The following is a 6,138-nucleotide window of genomic DNA, read 5'->3' as shown; positions in this document are numbered from 1 at the left end:
TGGGCTAACAGGTTGTACTGAAGAGACTGGTTAAACACAGTCGTGTTCCACATGCAGGAAGACCTTTCTAAAGCATGTGTGAGCTCAGGACAGAATCTTTTACTTCTCGCAAGAGTCTTCCTAGTGTCATAGGCTAGCATAATGCCTTATTCTTGCCTAACGGGATTTTCCTGCCCAAGCCTGTAATGTTAACCCTTTACAGCTGGGCTGCTTTTTCTTTGGCTCCTTACACCTGTACTGATGGCATTAATGCAAACCCTACTGTCTAGTAACAAGTAGTAGTGACTTCGTATATAAGCGTGATGTGGTGTTTGGGGAGGGTGGGGAGTGGTGTGGTGTGTGTTTTGTTTTTTGTTGGGGGGTATTGTCTTCTGGTTTTATCTGACAAGCTAAATACACTTGTCATATAACAACCTTTCCCTGTTTTTGAGAACAACTTCTTAGCTCTTAAGGAAATAGACAAAGACTTCACAAGTAATATGCTATCATATACCAAATGATTAATTTAATGTACTGCTAAGGATGACCTGAGTGGTTTCTGTGCAGCACTTAACATTGTATGAATTAAGTATTTACTCTGTTTTGGGTAATGTTGAAATCTTAATGCATGATGTTGCTTTAAACCTTTTAAAGCTTCTGCCTTTGAGATGCAGCGGTTTCCTGGGGCTGCCTGGAGTGTCTCTAGCGCTGCTGGAATTCCTCTTTAGAGAGAAGAAGGCAGAGGGTACATGGAGAGCTAGGATCCTCTTTCAGGCGGAGAAGGAAGTGCATCCAAAGGTGCATTTCTTGGGGCTACTCCTTCCTCTTTAACTCGCCTCATCTTATAAAGGGTCTGTTACAGGACCTAGGTTCTTGACTAAATGCTAAAATGTTCTTTCTAAACCTTAGTTTATCCATTTATACTCAGTGTAATAAGAGAAATATACTTTAGAGTGGCTCCTTGCTAAACAAATTTGAGGTTAAAGTAAGAGGAGTTCTAAGCGCAAGTTACCAAGCAGGTGCTTCTGAGCAAGGTATTTGCAACTGAACTGTTGCCTTCAGCTTTCTGAAAGCTCTTGCTAGCTCTGTATATGTGAGGTATGGGTCTATGTAAACTGAAGGCTCTGGCAGGCTCTGGTCATGTGAATTAGTACAGCAGATTTAAACATATTTAATGGCTTTAAATGCACTGGGTTTTTTATTGTAAGCTCTATCGAAAGTGGTGGTTGAGTGCAGATCTTCCAAAAGGATATTTTTGCGAAAGTGAGTCAATCACTGGGTGAGATGTCTGTGACTTGGTATGATTTTGTAGGGCAATTAACTCAGAGTAAACTCAGTTTCTACTGTCTTCAACACAAATCTGTCTCCTCTAGCTCAGAGCTCAATCCAACTTTGTTATGAGGCCGAGAAGAAGATGTGTTAAGGCAGTGGTATTTAAAAACGGATAGGGAAGTCTAAAGCTAATCTTCAGTCTTTAGTAGCTCTCTGAAGAGGAATTCTAAGCGTTGCTGAAGCGTCTCTGAAGGTTGCTGCTGATACGCTTTCAGACAATTGCAAAGTCATTACTAGAATAATTCTGTGTATTTCCACTTACGTCACTATTGCCATGTCATCCCTGGAGAAGCTCATCACAAACAATCTAGTACTTTGATACATCAGTAACTAGAGTAAAGCCAACAGACTTGGCGTAGGATGTTTTGCTGTTTGAGTCTTGAAACAGTGGCTACTGTTAGGAGCAGCTCTACATCTGTTTCTACAGTAACACTAGAAACCAGCACCAGCAAGATAACTTCAAACTACACGTTGCTTTCTTGCTAGTAGTGGTGGCTTGTTGGAGCAAAACGTTCAACTCCAAACCTCGAAATAAACCTATGCAAATAACGGATTTGAGATTTTTTTTGTGGTGGTTTCTCTCTTCTCCCATTCCTACCCCTTGGGGAGGAAGGAGTGGGAGAAGGCTTAGGACTTGCAAGAAGTTTGCTCTTAAAGTAGTTTTTTGAAAAAACACGTTACATAAATAAACTGTTAAGTCCTGTCTTCAGATCAAAAACTTTGAGGAGAGTGTAAAATTCTGAATTGGCACTTTGGTTTGTATGCCCTTTCCTATAGTAGGAACATTCTACCTCTTTATTTAAAGATGGTTTTTCTAACGTCGTTTTTGCATTCTTTATCTTGCGTGCTAGAGTTAGTTAGTTTGTGAGAACAGGACTTGGGTGGCAGATAGCTGTAACCCTTTTATGATTTTTTCTGTGTGTCAGTATAGAAAAGCAAAAACCTGTGGATCTTGGAAGAAGGCAAGCGATTCGCTCTGCTGTTCCTCTTGTCAGCTCTGTGATGACATGTGCAGAAAGACTTTCTGTCCTTCCCTCTCTTCCTTACCCACCATGGGAGAGCAAAAGGAAGCAGAAGCCTTCTGGAGCAGTTGCTCAGTGCCACAGCTGTTTCTTGAAAAGCTAGTGAGTAGCAGTGCTAGAGGGTGTGAGAGTGTGTGTGTGCGTACGTGCGCACATGTGGTTTTCCTCCTGTGTGAGCAAAGGAACGGATAACTGGGCACATAGCACTTCTCTGCTGCAGTCCTCCCGATTCAGTGATCTTTAGGAAGCTACTGCCAGTGTAAAATAGGGGTTTGAAACTCAATTTTTCAGTCTTTCAAAGCAAAGACTGAAATTCTTACCCTGTATTGCCAACCACGGGAGCTGTCTGGCCCACCTCCATTGGTGAGAGGGAAATCCTGTGGGCCGGGAGGCTGTGAGTGCCCACTCTCAGGTGCAGTGTGTTGCCTGAGGTGGCACATAAAGCATGTGCTGGCAGCACCCGTGGCATCTCCTGGGCCAGCATGGCCGTGTGCAGCTCCGTGGGCCCCGCGCAGCTCTGCAGAGAGCTCCTGGCTTCATCTCCCAGCGTGGATGTGGTCACTTCTCCCTGGGATCTTTGCTGAAGAGATCGAAGACCACGTCCACCCCTCGTGGAAAAGGGTGAGTGATCTCGCTGCTGATCTACTCCTTTGGGAGGCAGGGAGGGAGAGTGGGAGGCGGTAGTGGGGGAACCAGTGTCTTGCTCAGCCTCCCTCCTCTTATACCAGAAGAAAAGCTCGTAGGTAGTGCAGGACGGGGCTGTAACAGTGGCTGTAGTGTGGGACTTCAGTTGTTTTCTGCCTCAAGTACTTCTGAAATACTTGGTAAAAGCAAAGGCTGCTGAAGCAAAGGCCTTGAGTGCTCGTGCATATAGACTGGGGTTGAAGAAGGGAACTGTCTGAAGATCTTTTGTTCTCAAGAGTGTGCTTAGGTTGTTGGGCACCTTTTGCTTTTTTTCATGCTGTTTCGCAGACCTGAAGGCAGCGCACGTGGGGAACGGCCTTTCTCTGCATAGCTTGGGCAGGAGTTCAGCTGTTCTCTCACTCTGGTTTAGATCCCTCCAATGCTTCTAGATATCTTTCTTAATATCTCTTATTTAATGCTGTGCCTTGCAATTTGTGTTGTTAGGAAGGTACGTGCAGGAAGTAGCTCACATCCAGCTTGCGCCTTCCCCAGCAGGTTTATGCCCATGGAAAGGGGTGGACGTGTGGCACAACATAGAGGGGAGCGCTTGCAGCGGCCACAGCTGATGTCTCATGCCTTAAATCAAATTGTTTCTGGGAGTGTGGGGTGGCTGACAACCGCTTGACAACTAGCTTAATATTTGGACAATGTTTCTTTTGTTGCTCTCTTACCTTTTCCTTGCTTCTTGCGCAGCGGATTCGCTACTTAAGAAAAAAAAAATCCTTCATAGTGTTTCTGGCTTTTGTTATTTGCATTCTAGGGAACAGATGTCTGATAATCCTAAATAGGTGTTTGTTCAGTTTCACTCCATCCTCCATGTCATGTGTCTCTGGTCGTTAACCTTTCTAACAAACAGGTGGTTTTTAGTCAAGATGACCCCGCTATTGGGCAGCTTGCTTCCAGTAGCCCTTTTCTGCTAGGGAAGTCTCTAGAATGGGGTTCAGCGTAGTTGAAGTGGGCTCTAACACGGTGTGGGACTTGTAAAAACTTGTGAGAGAAACTGCCAGCTTCCTTGTAACCCAGTGCAAAGGAAAAAGAGGTGGCTCTGTGTCACTTACCTCGGTCGGCTTTCTCTTCTGTGTGGCATTAATGCCCCGTTAGCCTGTGTGTTTCGGACATCTGGCAGGTTATGAGGAATTGCGAGTGCCTTGGAATTGTCAAATGCTTGTTCTGAGTTTGCAATAGAAAACAGAAATGGAGGAACTGATCTGACCTTGTGTTGCCTGGAAAGCGGTGACATGTTTTTTTCAAGAAAAGCATGTGGGGAGAGTTTTTGAGGGCTGGAGTGTAGCTACTCAAATGCTGTGAACGCTAAGTCTGCTGCTGCTGTTACTTCTCTTATGCTTTTCTTGGGAAGGCTGAAATTGAAATTTTAATTCTTCAGATTTAGCATTAGAAAAGTTTAACTAAAGGACTCTTGTGTGAAGCAGAAAACAGGCCTAGCATTTTGACTGAGCACAATGTACCAGCTGGGCAGGGAGACAGAACTAGAGTGTTAAATTGGAATGTGGTAGTTCTTCTTTATTTGTTTTTATGATTACTCAGAAGCCTTTGTAATACATCACTGACTTGCAAATTTCCTGAGCCACTTAGGTGAAGGACTTGTGTGGAAGTTTAATCCCTTCTAATCTTGGGATGCTCATCTCGGCTGCAGCAGGGTAGACACCGGCCTTAGTTCCTGGTGCCGTACAAAGCAGAAGAGCGCCCGTATCCCCACGCTTAGTGGTGGCGTTGGGTGAGGGGAGGGTTAAATGTGGAGCAAATCCTGGCAACTGTTACTTAAGGACAATTCAGAGATGTGGCGGCTGTCGTTTTATTTGTCCGATTGTTGCCGGGGTTTAGAAAGCACCACAGTTAAAGATCAGTAACAACAATGACGAGGAAGAATGATGGAATGATGTAGTAAAAATGATGGTTATCTGAGTAAGTTTTGTTTATCTTTGAGCTGTTACGGACCTCTGTCAGTCTGGTGAGTAGGCTGGATTGCTCTAAGCTAAATCCATGCTAACAGCAGTTTGTGGAAAAGAAAAGAATTTTATTCTTTTAAAGAATGCTGAATTTTGTTTAGCTTAGAATGAATAGTCTGAATCCTTTTTTTTTTTTTTTTTTTTTTTAAATTGAGAAAGGGGAGAGAACACTAACTATGTCTTCTGTAATCAGATTTGTGTATTAAAAGAGGCTGTTCCAGGAGCAAGGTAGGCGAATGAGTACTGAAACGATACCGCTGAAATCAAACCCTTTCTCCTCAATTTAGCTGTCATCGTTCCTAGTACAAGTGTATCATTTAATGAAAAACTAAATTTAAGGCCCTGCCAATACTTTGAAAAAGTGACATTTTTTAATATCATCTTTGCAATTCTGAATTCTGTAAAGAATATTTCAGAAGGAGAAATACGAGTTATGCTAGAGCAGTCTTGAACAGTTAAGTTTGCAGTTGGACTAGATGATCATTGTCGGTCCCTTCCAACCAAACTATTCTAAGTCTTGAAACACATGTTCTGAAACCACTTGAGGTTAGTTTTTTTTTTAGTCATGTTTACATACTAATTTTTTTTCCCTTCAGAACACCTCTGAAGTAGCGCTTTTGGCATTTGTCTCAAAGCATAAACCACAAATTGTACATGTATTATTATTTACAATTGAGGGTTACTAAACAACTTGGTTTCAGAAAGGGATAGAAACAGCAGAAGCTGATGAAAGCCAGTGCTAGGGCCACTAGGTAAAGACGCAGGGGAAACAGTCCGTACTTAGCTGTAGAAGTACATACAGTACCTGGCTGCCAGGTTCTTAACTTACTTGAGACGTCTTAGAAATTTCCCTAATTTAGTTCAAACATGAGTACATAGGCTAGTATGTACGAAAATAATTCTGCTTTCATCGGATTGAAGTGTGAGATCTTGAATTGAAAGCTCCTGCAAGGAAGCCGTACCAGCTTGCTTTTGTTCTAGGGTCCTCTTCCACTGTGTAGCCTAGCCAGCTGCCCCCCTCCTCCTCCTCCGCAAAGACGAGCAGCACTGGGAGCCCGTGGCTGCGCTTGGCGAGACTCCCCGGCAAAGGCGGTCCTTGGCCCTGTCCCTCTGCAGGCTCCATTGTGCCACGTTCTGGCAGAGCGACAGGAGGA

The sequence above is a fragment of the Aptenodytes patagonicus genome, chromosome 11, assembly GCF_965638725.1.
Source record: "Aptenodytes patagonicus chromosome 11, bAptPat1.pri.cur, whole genome shotgun sequence".
Classification (NCBI taxonomy): domain Eukaryota; kingdom Metazoa; phylum Chordata; class Aves; order Sphenisciformes; family Spheniscidae; genus Aptenodytes; species Aptenodytes patagonicus.
Note: the sequence above shows the minus strand (reverse complement) of the source record.